The sequence below is a fragment of the Syngnathoides biaculeatus genome, chromosome 15, assembly GCF_019802595.1.
Source record: "Syngnathoides biaculeatus isolate LvHL_M chromosome 15, ASM1980259v1, whole genome shotgun sequence".
NCBI classification, from domain to species: domain Eukaryota; kingdom Metazoa; phylum Chordata; class Actinopteri; order Syngnathiformes; family Syngnathidae; genus Syngnathoides; species Syngnathoides biaculeatus.
Window position 1 is genome coordinate 453,081 of NC_084654.1, and position 19,484 is coordinate 472,564.

General features: G+C 43.5%; 1 protein-coding gene across 5 annotated transcripts in view; it reads right to left on the reverse strand.

The window, feature by feature from the left end:
• Positions 1–518: 518 nt before the first annotated feature.
• The window catches only part of jkamp (jnk1/mapk8 associated membrane protein), a 62,067-nt gene continuing 43,101 nt past the window's right edge, over positions 519–19,484 (reverse strand). For 2 of the 5 annotated variants that reach the window (XM_061843842.1, XM_061843841.1), the window contains exon 8: positions 519–1,064. The gene's annotated coding sequence lies outside the window, so the exon portion shown is untranslated. Of the gene's footprint in view, positions 1,065–3,234; positions 3,580–3,746; positions 3,832–3,927; positions 4,294–5,149; positions 5,260–19,484 lie in introns of all 5 variants that reach the window. The other 3 variants (XM_061843838.1, XM_061843837.1, XM_061843840.1) reach the window with 3 other exon arrangements.

A 19,484-nucleotide genomic window follows, 5' to 3' on the forward strand; every position in this document is an offset into this window, starting at 1 on the left:
AAGTATGGTGTGGCAGAGAAATGTTAGAATAGTGCAGGACATGTATGGCTTACAGCCATGCTACCCTGAGAATGACCAATCTCGTTAGATGTCGGAAGCTCAGCGGGTTTGTTCAGATACGAGAGAGTGAGTATATTGGTAGAAGGGTGCTGAGGTTGGAGCTGCCAGGTAAAAGAGCAAGAGGAAATCATTGACGGATGTTGGGAGGGAGGACATGAGGACAGTCGGTGTTAGAGAAGAAAATGCACGAGATGGGCTTTGATTGGAAAAAATGACACGCTGTAGCGACCCCTAACTGGACAAGCCGAAAGGAAAAGACTTGCTCTTGAGTTTCACATGTGGTTTCTTTTTTTATTCCTCACTCCACCACAAGTACATCAATCACCTCTGGTTACAGTGTTCATTTGAAGGCCCTTCATGATAAAAGTTCAAACGATAACTGTAGCCAAAACATTATATCTCTAATAAAATATAAGATGTGCCTATGGAAACAATTAAATGGTTTGCAGAAAAACTGATAGTCTTGAAAAACTATTTGATGGCATTTTAAAGTCATACTATATTTTCCAGAAAACAGAGATATAAGTCTTTCTTATCCTCTTTGGCATTGGTGAGGATTTGGTTTGCAGTTTGGATAGTTTTTTCTGCCAACCCGTTGCTCTGCGGGTAATACGGGCTCGAGGTGATGTGGTGGAAGCCCCACGACTCTGCATACTGCTTGAATTCTCTGGAGTTGTAACTTGGTCCATTGTCGCTGACAACCTGGCAGGCGATTCCATGCTTTCATCTTCTGGATAACGGCAGCTGTGGTGATGTTGTGCAGACGCTCAATTTCAGTGATGAGTGGGTGACATTGTCTTCGGGTCTCTGGCCAGCCTGACCAAATGTCTTGCTTCAGACTGGAGAGCTTCTCATCCTGAGTTGTCTGTTGTCCTGTTGTCATCAAGCCCATAAACCCATACTTGTGTCTGACTTGTGTCTCCATCACCTCGGTTAGAGTCTGATCCTCTTCATCCAGGGATTTTCTCGACAGTGTGTCTGCCACTGGGATATCTTTGCCTGATCTGTGGATGAGAGTTATGCTGTACTTTTGCAACGCAAGCATCATCCGCTGTAAGTGCGGTGGAGCAAGAGCTAGGGGTTTTCTGAGTATGGTCTCTAGTGGTTTGTGATCTGATTCCACAGTGATGTTTCGCCTGTAGAGATATTCTTACACTGTTGGAGGACGCTTTTTCCTCCACGTGTTTGTTTAATTTCGGGTAGTGAGAATGCCGGTTATCCAAATACAGGCTGGACGTATTTGTTTGGTATTTTCAAATACCTCCAGCCTGTATTTGGATAACCGGCGTTTTCACTACCCGAAATTAAACGAACATGCGGAGGAAAAAGCGTCCTCCAACAATTGGTGACCCCGACGTGATTTTGGACTGAGGTGTTGGTTGACAGACAGAACATCATCCGGCCAACAATTGACAAGTTGAGAGGACATTAATCCTCCCGATGAACAGTTTCTTCGAAGCTTTTACTTACAGAATATTCTTGGCACAAATGAGTGACAGACAATGGCTGTAGCAGATCACAAGTGCCAAGATACGGAGGACGTACAGCATTCCCTTACTTTCAGCAGGGTCCGCATCACAAACGTATGAAAGGAAAATAAAGAGCAACAAAAAGAGCATCACAAGAGAACCGCATCATAAAATAAGAGCATCACAAACTATCTTCATCATAATGACTAAACTGGTAATAACTGGCACATTCCTATCCCCTGGTCTCTCCAGTAAGGTTAACTGATGATTTGGCAAGTGTGAGCAAAAGATACGCATCAATAAATAGATACACATCAATAATAAACGAGATACACATTGATAATACACTTCAATCCCCCTTTCGGACTCAAAAGAGTCCGACACCTGAAATAAACAGAATTAAAGGAAAGTTCCAGCCGCGTCATCGTCAGGAGCGTGTGGTACAACAGACGGGCCAGAAGGAGGAAGCAATTCAGCCATCATATAGGGTGGAGGAACATAAATGTCCTTTTTCTCAATGGCAGCTGTAATCAATCGCTGACACAAGGATCGAACACAAGGAATACAACAACAACCACACAAAGTCAAGAGAGCTGAAAAAACAGCAAAGGAGATAAGAGCCGAAGTAACCAAGGCCTTGTACTTGCCGAAGACACGAAGAGCATTATCCCATAAAGAGGTGTCTACCCCTGCGTGGGATTTAATCTCACTCGACAAAGACAATTTCTGCAAAGTGATGGTCAGGGATACATCGGGGGCTGTTTTATTGGGAATAACTGTACAACATTGATCTCCGAACATGGAACAAACACCTCCCTTCTCTGCGAGGATCATGTCCACCGCAATGTTGGTCTGGAGTGTCATCAAAGAGGTGGCAGTCAATTATTCATGGACAGCCTCGAAGCCGTCCCTGGAGTAATTTGACAGATCTGTTGGTTGTAATGTAAATAATTAATGCGGTCAACGTTCTTATTGGGGGTGACGGGAAAAATGGCAGAAAGCAAGGGAAGACTTTCAAATCCTGCAGCTATCTGATTAGTAAGTTTATATTCATTTGGAACACCACGGGGTACACCTATCGCGTCTATATAAACCGGGGAGTTAAAGAATGGGGCTTCGGCTCATATATAGAATGGCGGTGACGTGTTGTAACAGCCTGGTTTGTTACTTCAAGGAGACTAGCACGAGCATCTAGTGGAGCCACAAAGGTTGGATAAATAGCAGACACCAGAGCGCATCAGCCTGTCCAACGAGAAGGGAGAACATTGAATAGGGTGACTCCACCACAGAACCACTACACGTCCCCCCGTCCGCGAGTCAAGGCTTCCGATCCATCAGACCTATTGGTCACCTGAACAATCAGGCAGTGTTGTTGGGGAATCATTCCAACTTTCGCTTCATGTAGGAGAGTGGACGAATTTTTAAAAAAGCAGGTAGAACTCAGGGACACTTTACTGGCATAGAAAACCGGCACAGGGGCAGTTGGCGGAGACAAGAGATGAAATGTATCCCACCCTTTACAAGGTTCTGGTGGAATGTCTTGAGACATGACTGGAAGAATATACGACGCGTTTGCTGGCACATCTAAGGGGCGGGATATCAGGAACATAACGGGACGTGCTAACATACACACTCGGCAGTCGGCTGCAGGGTACAGTGCACTGACTGCTCTCTCCATCAATGAATTGCTACCAATCGTTCTCACCCCTGACGCTACCCCCAAGGCGTCTGCTGCAGACATTTCTTGATTGAACTGAGCATGGACTCCCGCTCCTTGGCCTTCAACCAACTGCTCTGGTCTCTGCTCTTGAGCAGCCTTTAGGAATCGCTGACAAACGCGAACAGGGGTAAAGTCCACATTCAAAGCATATGGGGTTAGCAAGAAATCTATACAACCTGTGGCAGTGGGGATATGACGGGGGCCGGCGTGCGGAGTCGCAGTTGTCAAGAGAGAAGAGATGTTCAGTGAGTGAAGATCCACTGTTAAACTCAAATGAGCATGTCCTGCACCAAGGGGGCCTACTCGTACTAAACGGAGGCACTCGGCTATCTGCACACATTTGATAGGGTGGGGATGATAGACACAGGATATCTTCCAATCAGACCCAGAGTACACTACAGTGGTATACTACGACCAAGATACAGAAGACAGATAATACTGATAATTAGGAGGCCAAGAACAAGGGTAAAATTTGCGTGCGTTGAATTCGAACGTACCTTGAGCATTTCCGGGAACCATTAGGCATTCTCCTTTGCTGGTCACAATTGTCGTGGACATTACATAGAACCCCCCTGTAATATGCTGTGTGCAAATTGGGATGGGACATCCTGAGGTTACTTCTGTAAAGACCCCTGACCGCACCAAGATAGCTCCGACCCAGACGATGGCCATCCCTACCAATGTCTGTGCCGAAGAGGGGACTCATGTTGAACATCACGGAGAGGGGACCTTTTCCTCCGGGATGAGTCGAGCTGGAGCGCAGTTGGCTTCTTCAGGACCTTGGGGTTAGACTACCTGGTCCCAGGTTGATTCACCATGATTATTGTGCCCGTGTACCGTGAAATCAACCCTTGTAGAATGATGTCATCAAAGGGTGCCAGCCGGCACTGGAGACGCAGTTTTCCGGTTGTCAGGTGGAGGGATTGCTGAGCCTGAGGCGGACCTGGCAGGTAGTGTAGACGAGATGTGGAACTACGTGTCCCCTTTCCTTCAAGACGTACTGCTGTGGCTGTCCGCTCAGTAACTTGGAAGGGACCTGTCCACCTAGGTTCAGACCATTGTCGTTTAATCACTTTTAACCACACAGATTCGCAAATATTAATTTCAAGGGGACCGTCTGGTAGTCTTTCTGTCAAATGGGAAAAATTAATGGTTAGTTGCCTGAGCCCAGGTGGGCCTGGAACTTCACCCACAGCCAGTGGAGCTGTGGGTGCAGGAAATGGTCTGTTAGGATGACACTCGAATGGAGTCCACCCTTTAGAAGAATTTAATGACATCCAAATGTTCATCAATGCCAATGGAAGAGCTTGCAACCAATTGAGTGTGGATGAAGCTAAAGCCTTAGCTATCTTTTCCCGAATGTTCCTGTTCATGCACTCAACCTGACCTTGCGATTGTGGATGATACATAGAACCAAAATGAACTATTTTTTCTACAGCTTGGATATGTTTGTGTTTGAAATGAGTTCCATTGTCTGATTTAATTTTCCAAGGGAACCTGTGCGTTGGAATGTAATGATTAACCAAATGTTTTACCACTACGCTCGCTGTTTCAGATTTACAGAGATATGCTTCTGGCCATCCTGAAAAGGAATCAACTATTACTAGCAAATACCGGTAACCTGACACTGTTTTAATCATGTCAGTAAAATCCATTGAAGTCACCTGACCAGGAGCGTCCAGGTCCGGATCGTGTACTCCCTGCGGTGGTTTTGTTGTAGGCACACTGTTATACCTACTGCAAACACTGCAGTCCTGCAGTTCACTTTTAACAATTTGTCTCATAAAAGGATGCCACCAGGAGTGGAGTCGTCTCAATGTTTCATCCACACCTACATGGCATGATCCATGGGCTTCAGAAATTAGATTTTTCAATTGTGTCTGAGATGGAATGCATTTACCTTCTTTTAGCCATATGCCATCCTCATCTTTGACACCCCCTTTCGACTTTCACACTCTTTTCTTCTGGAGTTGCCTTTTCAAGCCACAACCTAAAGTGGGACTGACATCCCTATAAAGATTATAAAATAGATATTGTAATGAAAAATGCATACAACAGTATTCACTTCAATGTCTATACAAAAAAAAGTGAGCGTCATCCATGCACAAAGTTTCGCAAGTGAGTGTCCCTCGACATCCAAGTGGTTGGCATATTAGTTGCGTCCTCTGTCCTCGATGTCATCGTCACTTCCGCCGTTGAAAACGCGCAGTGCCTGTTACTATGGAAGCCGAACAACAGAGATATTCGGATTTTTCCGACGCCCCTTCTGACGCCAAAGCTTTTTTCGAAAAGGGCAACACCACACAACCGAGTGAAGTTACCGGGACAATATTACACTATTGTTTCGAGCCATATTCAGATGATATCCGATCACGGCCAAACCGCATCCCGTCCGATCAACTCCCACGGCGGAGATTAGCCATCGCGGCTCATCGCCGGTGTGGTTTATGACAGAGCCAAGCAGTGCTGCTTTAGGGTGGTGCTTATGAACTTATGAAGGGTAATTCCATTCTCCCGAGTGTACAAGCAATGTCCAGCAATGCAATGAGCTAGCATCTTGGCTAACACGAAGGAACAACGAGCTACCTTCCCGGAGGTAAAACTAATGGAAACAAACGAGTCCACGAGGGGGCGCCACTGTCTTTTACGTCACTTCCTGCTTCTTCTCAAAAACAAATCCCTGAGAGGATTTTCATGGCGGGAGTTACAAAAAGCTGTATACGTCAAAATCATGTTTTGTGTTGAAAAAACACATGGGACCATATTAGCTGTGGGATTTTCATTAAGAATATACCAAAAATCATCCGTTTGACGGCACTTGACCTTTAACTGTTTCTACTGTCACCTCCTGTTGATTTTCACATTCAGACTCATTTACATTTAGTTGGAGTGTTGGTCGGTACAGCAGCCTTTTTTGCTGTTTGATCTGCTGATTCGTTTCCTGCTGATACAAAATCATTAGTTCGAGAGTGACCTTTGCATTTTATTACAGCTACCGCTGTTGGGAGCAGTAGAGCATCTCGCAACTTGAGAATGTTGTCCTGATGTTTAATGGATGTACCGATTGCAGTTTGGAAATTTTTTCGCTGCCATTCTTTTTATGCAAAATGAACTGTCATGTGTGCATACGCTGAATCTGTGTAAATGTTTACTGTGTGGTTTTCTGCTAACCTGAGAGCTGCTGTCAATTCCAAAGATTTGTGCTCTTTGTGCTGACTGTGAGCCTAAAATTCTTACAGCTTGGACTTCTTCAAACCCTGTTTCTGTGGGTTGGGTTACTGCAAATTCAGATTGTAGGCCACCATTGCTCTTGCAGCAACATCCGTCTGTGAAAAGAATGAAGTCCGGGTTCTCAAACAGTGTCTCATAGAGTTCAGTGCGAAGTGAGTCTTCTTCCGTAGTTCTTCGTACACAACAATGTGGATCTCCTTCGAGCAGATCTTCAGCTATGTTTACTCCTTCATGAGTAAAGAGAATATGTGGTTGTGTTAAAATTGCCTCAATTTTCCTGTCTTCCTCTGGTCATGGTAAAAGCTTGACTTGTGACGTACTGGACAGTACTTTGTGATGTGCGCACAGTCAGTAGGTAATGGAGAACAATGTGAAATTTTTTCTGAATCACTCTGGCTAGAGCAGATGCGAAAGCAGCACATATTGGATGACTTTGCTCGTATTTTTCCAATGGAGTGGATGCATACAGACAGACTTGTCGACTTCCTCTTTCCCCCTTCTAATAAAGGGCAGCAGACAAACTGCTGACCTTTTCAGATGAGTCTTGATAAAATATGCGGTTGTAATCAGGAATCGCAAGAGCCGCAGCAGTGGAAATATGCTGTTTCAAGGAAATGAAGGAAGTATCTGCTTCCGTGGTCCACCAAAGAATATTAGAAAGGTTCCGCATACCCTGGTCATTTACCATCTGTCGGAGCGGGTGAGTGAGTTCAGCAAAGTCTGGAACATGATGTCTGGAGTAGTTGCAAGGACCAAGAAAGGCCAGCATGGTTTTGACATTCATTGGTTTTGGGTGATGAAAGATGTCGTCTTTGTGAGAGGGAGACATTCCTGTGTCATGGGGTGAGATCAGTCGTCCGAGAAAGGAAACCTGTGGTCGGGCAATCTGAAGTTTGGACTTGGAACACTTCAGGCCCACTGAGGCCAAATGAGAGAGCAAAGACCTGGTGGCTTCAAGACAAGAAGTTTCAGATGGAGCTGCCAGCAAGAGGTCATCCACATACTGCACCAGGAGAACTCCATTAGGCAATTCAAGCGGAGACAGCAACTGGCGAAGACAGTTGAAGAGTTTGTTTTCAAAACGAGACATAGGCATTTTTTTTCAGATTTACGAAACTCGCGCCAAAATTATCCAGGTCCGAATGGATAATTTTGGCGCGAGTTTCGTAAATCTGAAAAAAATGCCTATGTCTCGTTTTGAAAACAAACTCTTCAGTTGTGTAAGAGTCCGGGGGGAAGGACAAAACCTTGAGGCAGGCGCTTGTAGGAGTAACAAACACCATTCCAAGTGAAAGCAAAAAATTGCCTCATTGAGGGATGGAGAGGAATGCAAAAGAAAGCATTAGCCAAGTCAATGCAAGTGAAATGAGTGTGGGATGATGTAATTTGGGACAGTGTCGAGTGAGGGTTCGGGACTGGCAAAGTGGGAGTTAAAACAGCCATATTAATTGCTCGCAGGTTATGCACCATGCAAAACTATCCAGTGTCTTTCTTTTCAACGGGTAAAATTGGTGTGTTATAATCAGATTCAGGAATTTCACATAACACCCCTGCTTTGAGCAGGCTGTCAATTGTGTCCGAAATGCCAACAATCCCACCCTCTTTTACAGAGAATTGGGGAACATATATTCATCCTGGTTTCATCAGAAACGCAACAGGTGAGACATTGCAGAGACCAACATCAGTGGGATTCGTGGACCACAGCGACGCAGGTAGGGAATCAAGAAGTTGACCAGCAAAGTCGCTGTCGGTTGTTTCATGTCCATGGTGCCTATCCAGAAGCTGGTGCTCCAAAACAGAAGTTGGCAAAAATGTGTTAGACTGAATCCAATAAGCATCAAGTGATGAGGAATAGAGCAATTGAGAGTGAAATTAATTTTGCCAATCTGTGGCCTGTGTGCATGCCAGAACAAATGGACTGAGATCTTTCGCTGTATGCTGAGGCGAGACCATTAAGAGGACATGAGTGTGACAAGGAGGCATAGGGGGATCCAGAGGATCCGCCATCTCATAGCATTTGAGTTGTTCAGGAGTCAAGAACACCGAAAAGGCAACACCTGGTTTGCCCACAAACAAATCACCCATGTTCAATTCCCATATGTTGTTATCAATGTCCTGAAATGCCTCGCTATAGATCTCTTATCCTGATCTGTCATGGTACAAAGTGCAATGCATACAATCAGTTACCATATCATAAGATCTTAGATTACGGACCCAAGGTGACCAGAGAGTCCAAATGTGCTCAGCCTCAAGCCAACCACTGGAGTCAATATCCGCTCTTATCCAATAGATGTCGGCAGTGGCGCATGCCACAGGACGTTGATCAACAAGCGGAAACTGGGAGGTGGCATCGGAGGCAGAGGCGGGAGAGCAGCAGTAAGTGTTACCATCCGGAAATTCCAGGAGAAGTCCATCAGGGCTGGATTTGATGAGAGGGCTTGTGGTGATGAGATCTCTGCCCAAAAGATTGACTGGACTGTTAGGTGCAAACACAAAAGAATGCAAAAAAGTCTGTGAAAAACATTCAACAGTCACTGGTGTTGTCAATTGCAGGGCAGTTTCTTCACCCTTGAATCCAACAAGTGAGATGGTTTTCCTGGTAAGAGAGGTATCAGGTGGCAGGGCTGTGATAGTAGAATGCCGAGCTCCTGTTTCGACCATAAATGATAAAGTTAATCCTCCTACCGTCAGGATCATCAAAGACTCCTGCAGGGCTAAACATGTGAATTCAGGGCACCATCATTGCGGAAACTATCCACCAGAGGGCGGTAGATACTGTTGATTTGGCACTGAGGGATATCCTTGTTGCTGCTGCGGTAGCAGCTGGTGCTGTGTAAGATGTCCTCTCTCTCGGAATTGGTTGTAACCTGATCGATTGTAGACACGTGCAGGTTGTTGGCCTCTGCTTCTCCATCCGGACACTTGAGGTCGCTGTCTGCAAGCCTGGGCCTAATGACCTGTCCGTCCACAATTGAAGCACATGTCATGGCCACCAGGGGGCGCACCTCGACCTATGAATGAGCCTGTTTGATACATCAAGCACTTGGAACCGACAGAGGGAGATGAGATCACAGCACGAGTGGCTTCTTCCTGATTTTTCAGATATTGCAACTGCAACATAGCAAGTTGTGTTTTGGTACTTTTGTGTTTGTCTACCTTAGATTCTCTCTCTTTAGCATATCTCCTTAAATGATGTTTAAGATGTGACAACGACCGGTCAACCTCAGCACTGGGAAGGTCTGGATTGGCCTCCATGGCCTGCGCCACAGACTTGGGAACGCCCTTCAAAATGGCTGCTCGGAACACTTGCGAATGCAAGGCGGAGGCCGTAGGACCGTGTCCTGTTTTCAGAGTATAATCACTGAGGGCTCGGTCAACAAAAGCCGCGACCTCCTCATCTGCTGGGAGAAAACACCATATCTGAAATAACACACTCAGGAAGTGGAAACAAAGCGTCCAATGCTGTAGACAAGGTCAAATAATTTTCTCGTGTAAGAGCTTGATGATCGGGGAGAGAAGAAAAACCTGAATTTTGCATCAGAGTATTCAACTGTGAAAGCGGACATGATTGTGTAAGAAGGACACGGATATCACCTGCTGTTAACATTTGTCCTGTAACCGTTCTCTGCACTGCTTGAAGCCAATTTACACCACCAGATCGCATAGGTGGAAGTTTCTGCATCAGCACACTCACATCAGTGGGAGAGAAAGGTTTGTAAAACATAGCAGAGTTACCAGTAACCAACGCTGAAAGATGTTTCTCCTCCAAGTAAGGAGGCAGCGCGGAGGGCACTTTGGGTGTTGAAGGTACCAGACCAACACTCTCTTCCTTGACAGTCAAACGGGACAACTTTAACACACATCCAATCACCATCATCCTTGCTCTCGCTTCCATTTCCACAACTTTCCCAGCATGCTCTCTCACCTTTCTACCTTTTGGAGACAACCTTATAGTTTTTTCTACTTCCAATTTTAGAGCTGCCGCTCTTTTAGCACAAGCTTTTTCCGTTTCCCTCATTAATGTCACCAAACACGCAGTTGAAGACATTGGAGGAAACCATCTATTCTCACAACATTTCCTCATCCATTATTTCAACTGTTCTTTCTCATTCTCTCGTTCCTTTTCAGGCAATCCTCCAACACACACATCACATGCATTCCTCACTTGTTCACTGAGCACCACTTGTTCAGAATGGTTTAGTATTTGCCGCAAATCGAACCACTCACTTTCCCTATCAAATTCTCCCTGCATTTTGGTTTAAATAGTCTTATCAAAAGTGCTCGAACCTCTTTATTTTCTCAAAAGTACTCGATACCACACAAACAAAAGTACTCAAACCTTAATTTAGCAAAAGCGCTTCATTTTTTTTCCTCAAAAAATACTCTTAGAATCTTATTTTATTTGAGGAATTCTAGTTTCTAGGATTCTTGAAAGAACGAAACAACCTCTCCTAAAATAAAATTACAATTGCGCATTTCAATGTCAGTTTCTTCGAAGCTTTTACTTACAGAATATTCTCGGCACAAATGAGTGACAGAGAATGGTTGTAGCAGATCACAAGTGCCAAGATACAGAGGACTTACAGCATTCCCCTACTATTCAGCAGGGTCCGCATCATAAACGTATGAAAGGAAAATAAAGTGCATCACAAAGAGTATCACAAGAGAACCGCATCATAAAATAAGAGCATCACAAACTATCTTCATCATAATGACTAAGCTGGTAATAACTAGCACATTCCTATGCCCTGGTCTCTCCAGTAAGGTTAACTGATGATTTGGCATGTGTGAGCAAAAGATACGCATCAATCAAGAGATACACATCAATAATAAAAGAGATACACATCGATAATACACTTCAACACCCCTACAGGATTGCATAGATTTCTTTTTCAATCTATGCGTAATTTTGTTCAGTGCTGTTGAGCATCTTGGATGCATACGCTACTGGCCTGCCTTCCTGCATGATGGTTGCACCTAGGCTATGTTTTGATGCATCCACTTGCAGTGTTACTTTTTTCCAGGATCAAAGTAGCCTAACACTGGCCCTGGCTCTGCTATGATGATCTCCTTCATCTTCTGGAATGCATGTTCCTGTGTCGCGTTCCACTTGAACTCGGTTTCCTGCCCGAGCAGTTGTCTGAGTGGTGCGCACACGTCAGCTAGATTGGGTGCAAATCTTGCCAGGTAAGTAACCATGCCGAGCACAGTTTTGAGCTCTGCCTCACTATTTAGTGGGGGCATGTCTCTGTTGGCTTTGACCTTGAGTGGGACTGGTTTCAGATCGTCTTCTGTGAGCTTGTGGCCAAAGTAGCTCACCTAACTTGGTCTTAAGACGCTCTCTAAGGGCAAATGGTACCCTTCATGGTGGGCAAAGAACTGGTGATATGTTGGGGTCAATTCTAAAACTACATTCGCCTGGGAATGTGCCAATGTCTTTGAAAATATGTGAATATTCATCAAGAATGTTGTCCGACTAGATGCTCCTTTCTTTTCCATAGTTGACCACATACACTACTTTGATGAGGCCAAAGGGCTTTGCCAGCTTTGAGCCAATGATTGGGAGACCTTTGCAGTTACCTATATAGAACTTCTCTGTTGTTGACATTGCTTTTCTTGGATATTATATTTCTAAATCATCATAAACTTAAGTTAGTAATCTGACTCCAATTTGTGACCTTACCCAACTGCCACTCATCCAACAATATGCGCGCTCGTTCTGCAATAGAAAGGTATCAGGAAGCCGGCATTTTCACACACGAGTGGATTTATTCCTTCAACACACACCTGGGTCTCGGGTCCCTCTCATTACAACCCTGTACGTTTCTGTTCCCTCAGCCGACGTACTCTACATCCGAGTTTCCCAGAACAATTTTAAAGTACAATCTACTGATTCACTCTTGGTTCTGTGTCTTCTTCAGGTATCCTTGGCCCTCTCTCATTGGTCTCCTTTGGTCCGCCGGATGTTGGCCCGACTCCTCCCCTGCAGAATCGCGTGCTGGCTCCTCCTGGTGGTGGTTTCCTGACAGTAGTTTTTCCACCAACTGCCTCTGAGTCCTCTGTCTCCGCATCCTCTTTGCAGTTAGCACCGTCTGTTCTAAAACATTCCATTCTTGCACCACATACCCTGTTTCATTCCAACAGTCACACGCTCAGCACTTTACAGTCTCACACTTTCATACACAGGATGCAGCAACATCTAATGAACTACTTTAAGCTAAAACTCTTATATTCCTTTACTTTGTATGTGCTAGTTAGTTCACAGTAGCCATTCACTTCTTAGGGTTAGGGTTAACATGTTAACTTGCAGTCAGCATTCATCAATTGTGTGTTAGGCATCAACGCACTCTTTTACTGGTCTAATGCTCACCTGTGCACCGGTATCTGACTTAAAAGTTAATTTTCTCTCCTGTGACCCCAAACCAATGGTTGCATATGCACTTTCCTGATCATCCCTCTCTGTGGTGACAGCGTCCACAAACAGCTCCGGGTCATCTTCCCCATCTGTTTTTTTTAACTGTGTGGATTTCTCCGTGTACAATTTTACCTGGAGTGTTGGACTTGATTTGGGACACTTTTGCATACTGGTTGAAATTTCGACACTTCAGGCATTTCTTACCTTTTGATGGGCATTTTGCTGATTTACTGTGGTATCCTCCACACTTGTTACATATCTTTACAGAGGTCTTTGGGCTGTCAATATGCCTAATAGCACCCCCAGTGAAACTTATCTTTCTAGGTTTGTGGTGGAAAACGTGAACCTCATGGCTGTCACTTGTCATAGCCTTTCCTTGCACTTTTCATCACTCATGGGAGCGGGCTATGTCGATCGCTTTTTCAAGCGTGCGCTCCGGCCCTTGGCAAAGTAACTTTTCTTGCACACTCTGTGAGTTGGTAGCGAAAACTATGCGGTCTCTGACCATCTCATCGATGTTTATGTAGTCTGTAACCAGTCTGTAAACCAACAGCTTGAGTTCTGTCACAAAGTCCTCAAATGACTTACTGTTACCTTGCGCCTTCTCGTGAAACTTATATCTAGCAAATATAGGGTTTACCTTCGGAGTGAGGTAATCAGGATTTTTCGTAAAAGAGTGAAGAAAATAAGTATTAGAACACCCTGCCATATTGCAAGTTCTCCCACTTAGAAATCATAGAGGGGTCTGAAATTTTCATTGTAAGTACATGTCCACTGTGAGAGAGATAAACCTAAACCGTGAATGATTTTTTTAACAATGTATTTGTGTGATACAGCAATACAGCTGCAAATAAGTATTTGAACAAATGTCTATCAGCTAGAATTCTGACCCTCAAAGACCTGTTAGTCCGCCTTTAAAAGTCCATCTCCACACCATGTATTATCCTGAATCAGATGCACCTGTGTGAGGTCGTTAGCTCCATAAAGACTCCTGTCAACCCCATACAATCAGTAAGATGCAAACTTGTAACATGGCCAAGACCAAAGAGCTGTCCGAAGACACCAGACCACATGTTCAAAACAGCATGCATTGGTTTTGCTCGGGGATCAAGATAAACTATGCCCTGGAGAGCAGAAGTGATGTCAGCGCGGTCGCAGCACGCACGCATAAAGAGCCCTTTAATGCAACTATGTTTACAATGATATCTAGGTGTGTATCTAATGGAATGTGTTTAAAAATGGATGAAGTGTTGTCTAAGCGTGCAACCAGTAATTTCTAACACTAATCTTTCCCTGTTTTAGGTCATTTGGGATTTTCAAAATTATTTAAAAAAATACCAGAATAATGAGAGGATTTTGTGTGTGTGTGGGGGGGGAGGGGTATGTAAATACAATAAATCAAATATAGTCATGCTAAAAAAAATAAAGGCGAGTGCCAATAAAATATTGGGATCCAGGTGCTATTTGTAATGTTTTTATTTAACCACAACTGTATCCCATTGTTTTTGGTGACCTATCCAACAGTGGGTCGGGGGCTGTGGGGCAATGGCATCAGTTCTTTAGTTTCATTTCTGAAAGATGGCAACCCTACGAGGTGTTGCCTTCGAGGTAATGACTCGCCGTCAGCCATATACTAACGGGCCTCAGCCTGGACAGGAAACAAGTGTTGCGCTTCCGTAAACGCTACTGCCATTACTATTTTGGCCTGTAAGTGGCGAATGTTTGCACTGAGAATAATCGTGTAAAGGCTCAGCGTTGGGAGTTTATCAGCCATGGTAAGACTCGAAGAGCGGTTGCTATTGACTTGTCCTCACGCCGGACGAATTTTTTTTTTTTTTAAATGAGGACCATGTCAGCTGGAATGCTACATCGTTCTGAGCATTATTTTGTTAACCAGCGTGACTTCGCAGAGACGTTCGAAAACCTAACGTGGCATTCTCTCCTTACTTTTCAATGGTACAGCGCGTCCCCAGCACAACAGCAACCGTATCGGCTAAAGCTTCCTGCTAAAGAGGCTAACTTGGGCTTTCTTCGTGTGTTTAAAAAAAATCCTCATTAGCTAATGCCACAGCTGTATGGTTGTTTTCCAGGGGTTCACAAAAAACGACCTTACAAAAGTGAGTACGGCACATACGTAAACGAGGCGACGCGAATCCTCTTCCCAATGAATTGGGTTTGAACATATGGTCGTTTTAAAACGTCATATTTATTTTTTCTAATTATAGCCCATACGATTTACTGGTTTACATTCAGTCTTATTTGAGGTCTTAACGACCATTCATAAACCGTCAGCAAGCGTCAGTATTAATTCAAACTTCAACATATGTTTCAATTATACGTTAGTGGCTATTTAAAAAAAATGGGTGGGGGGTATAGATGAGGATACTTGGTTGGTGAGTTTTACAGTACATGATAAAATACGTTAACAAGCTAAATTCTTCTCGAACGTTTTTCATCAAGTATCACATCCCTGAAAATGGCTTCAAGTATCACCGTCATAACCAACATTAAAATGCAGTAGTATAGTCCATGTGTTTTCTATCAAAGGAGATGTGTTGTACTCTTAAAAAGGATGTTTACGATAAACCACGAACATAACAACAGTGTGAAAATTAACACAATATAAAAACATGACACTAAAATAAAAAAAAAACTGAAAATGATGCAACAAAAATGTGTTGAACATACAAATCAAAAGTAAATTATCCTTCAAGAAAAGATTAAAAACAGTTCTTAAAGATTATTTGAACCACTTGATCTGATTCGAACAATGCTAATTATATCAGCATATAAAAGCTACACACAGATAATAGTAAGGGGGCATCATTATCTAACTTTTTGTCCATGATCTTGGACTTCGCGTATTGTTCCACTTTTGATATTTCCAGACCCAACAAGATGATTATTTTTTTAATATGAAGTCAAATAATTGTTTTTGTTTATCTTGGGATTCTTAGCTTAATGTTGAACTTTTAATATTTCCAGATTCAAGAAGCAGAGTGTTTTTTTTTATAAAGTACAATATTTTATTGTTTTCTGTTATCATTTTACTGAATCAGAAATCATAAATTGGCTGTCACTAATAACGTTTCTGGAATGTCTAATTTCTAACGCAAATTACCTTATCTAGGTGAAAATATATGTTCAACTGTTCTATAAAATGCATATCCTGTTCGATGTTTTTACTCAAAAATATAAGTGTTTATGAATTAAAGTCAGTGAACTTTGACCAAGTTTCTCTTACCTGCAAAATGACTCATTTCGTGTGCGGACCACTGACGTCACAAATTCTGGGACGGGCTGTTTTGGCATGAAAATAAGCTGGGAGCCTTTTGTATTCACGCCGAAGAAAAACCCATTAGTTTTGAGAATTCCTCCTTGATAAGCTAAAACCAATCTGTAAAAATGATTTTTTATTTTATTATTATCAAAACTGTGCTAAACAAATATGAACGCTGATATGACACGCTGTGGCGACCCCCTAATGGGACAAGCCGAAAGAAAGCAGCATTATATTATACAGCATTATATTATATAAGTGTTTTGGTGCAATAACGAGCATTTTACACGCAAAGTGTGCTGTCTAACTGGCTCAAATTGATAACCTTCAACGCCTTCATAAAGCTCATATTCTTCACCATCTTTGTTGGACCCTTAAGAATAATGTTAATCATTCGAATTATCGGAAAATTCATCACCGTTCTTACAGTGTATTCCCACGGGATCTATGTTGTTGTCACAACGTCTTACTTCACGCCCCTGATCGGCTTTCTCCGGGACGTTTCTGTCCTTTTCCAGCGGATACAGCAATGTGTGATCATTTGTTGCAAAGAATCAAAAAATAAAAATGTTTCCTTCATAATAGAGTTAAGATTCGTATTCAGATCATTGGACATACGATAGCCAATGTGATCAAAGAGACAGGCAGGAGAGTACTTGCTGTGTCTTCTGGAAGAAAAGGGGAAAAGGAGACTTGGTGGTGGAACCCCAAAATACAGGAAGTCATACAAGGAAAGAGATTAGTGAAGATGAAGTGGGACACTGAGAAGACTGAGGAGGCGAAAGGAGTACATTAAGATGCAACGTAGGGCAAAGGTATAGAGGTGGCAAAGGTTAAACGAGAGGCATATGACGACATGGACACCAGTTTGGACACGAAAGAAGGAGAAAAGGATCTCTACAGGTTGGCCAGACAGGGATAGAGATGGGAAGGATGTGCAGCAGGTAAGGGTGCGATGGAAATGTGTTGACTGGTGCCAGTAGTGTGCTGAATAGATGTAAAGAATACTTCGAGAAGTTGATGAATGAAGAAAATGATACAGAAGGAAGAGTAGAAGAGGCAAGTGTGAAGGACCAAGAAGTGGCAATGATTAGTAAGGGGGAAGTTAGAAAGGCACTACAAAGGATGAAAAATGGAAAGACAGTTGGTCCTGATGACATACCGGTGGAGGAATAGAAGCAATTTGGAGAGATGGCTGTGGAGTTTTTGACCAACTTATTCAACAGAATACTTGTGGGCGAAAAGATGCCTGAAGAATGGAGGATAAGTGTACTACTTCACATTTTTAAGAACAAAGATGATGTTCAGAGCTGTGGGAATTATAGAGGAATAAAGTTGATAAGCCACACAATGAAGTTATGGGAAAGAATAGTGGAGGCTACACTCAGGACAGAAGTAAGTATCTGCAAGCAACAGTATGGTTTCATGCCTAGAAAGAGTACCACAGATGCATTATTTGCCTTGAGGATGCTAGTGGAAAAGTACAGAGATGGTCAGAAGGAGCTACATTGTGTCTTTATGGATCTAGAGAAAGCCTATGACAGAGTACTAAGAGAGGAACTGTGGTACTGCATGCGTAAGTCTGGTGTGGCAGAGAAGTATGTTAGAATAGTTCAGGACATGTAAGACGGCAGCAGAAAAATGGTGAGGAGTGCCGTTGGTGTGAATTTAAGGTGGAGGTGGGACTGCATCACAGATCAGCCCTGAGCCCCTTCCTGTTTGCTGTGGTAATGGATAGGCTGACAGACGAGGTTAGACTGGAATACCCTTGGACCATGATGTTCGCAGATGGTATTGTGATATGCAATGAAATCAGGGAGCAGGTGGAGGAACAATTAGAAAGATGGAGACATGCACTGGAAAGGAGAGGAATGAAGATTAGCACAAGTAAAACAGAATATATGTGCGTGAATGAGAGAGGTGGAAGATTGAGGCTACAGGGAGAAGAGATAGCACGGGTGGGCAACTTCAAATATTTAGGGTCAACAATCCAGAGCAATGGTGAGTGTGGTAAGGAAGTGAAGAAACTGGTCCAAACTGGTTGGAACAGCTGGCGGAAGGTTCTGGTGTGTTATGTGACAGAAGAGTTTCTGCTGGGATCAAGGGCAAAGTTTATAAAACTGGTGAGGCCGGCCATGATGTACGGATTAGAGATGGTGGCACTGACGAAACAACATGAAGCAGACCTGGAGGTAGCAGAAATGAAGATGTTGAGGTTCTCGCTCAGAGTGAGCAGGTTGGATAAGATTAGAAATGAGCTCATTAGACAGCCAAAGTTGGATGTTTTGGAGAAAAGGTTAGAGAGAACAGACTTCAATGGTTTGGACATGTTCAGAGGCCAGAGAGTGAGTATATCGGGAGAAGGGTGCTGAGGATGGAGCTGCCAGGCAAAAGAGCGAGAGGAAGACCAAAGAGAAGGTTTATGGATGTGGTGAGGGAAGACATGAGGGCAGTTGGGGTTAGAGAGGAAGATGCAGGAGATAGGCTAAGATGGCAAAAGATGACACGCTGTGGCGACCCCTAACGGGACAAGCCGAAAGGAAAAGAAGAAGATTTAGCATAAAAACGGTATCATATTAACAAAAAGTTTCATTGCGGTCCTTCCATTCCCTTTAAGACAGTCTGTGAGTTCTTTGGCTGAATGGCTCGTGCTTCAGACACAAGGTGATTACTGGTCTCACTGGCAACAAATAACAGTCACAATTCATTGATTTTAAATTAACGGCAAAACAGGTGATTCAGATCATTTGGCTCATTGCCTTTATTTCCAATCAGTCTTCCTGTTTTGATTTGATTGTTTCATCATAAGTGTGTTTTTAAATGAGAGTGAAGGATGGGGGGTATTATACCGGAATAAAACTCAATAATAAGTTTAATTACTTAATTAATAAACTCAAACCAAATCACTTGAGGGACTCACTGAGAATAACCTTATTCAGAAAAAGATTTATCTCTAATGTCTTTGTCTACCATTGTCTCCAGGTTGAGGGGAGCAGGATCCCACCACTAACTCTGAGTAATCCCAGTATGAGGTGGCAACTAGAGAACAATCTCACCACCAGGGAATCTCCGCTGGATGACTGTGTGCGGATGGGGACACTGTTTGGGATGTTCAACAAGTGTCTGCGAGGGATGGGTTTCACCCAGATGTACTTTGGGGACAAGATAGTTGAGCCAGTAGTTATTGTTATCTTCTGGCTACTGCTCTGGTTCCTTGGTATCCAGGCCCTGGGACTAGTGGGATGTCTGTGCATCATTGTCATTTTCATTCAGGAGTAATAAGCGTTGTCACTGATATCTGTGGATGCC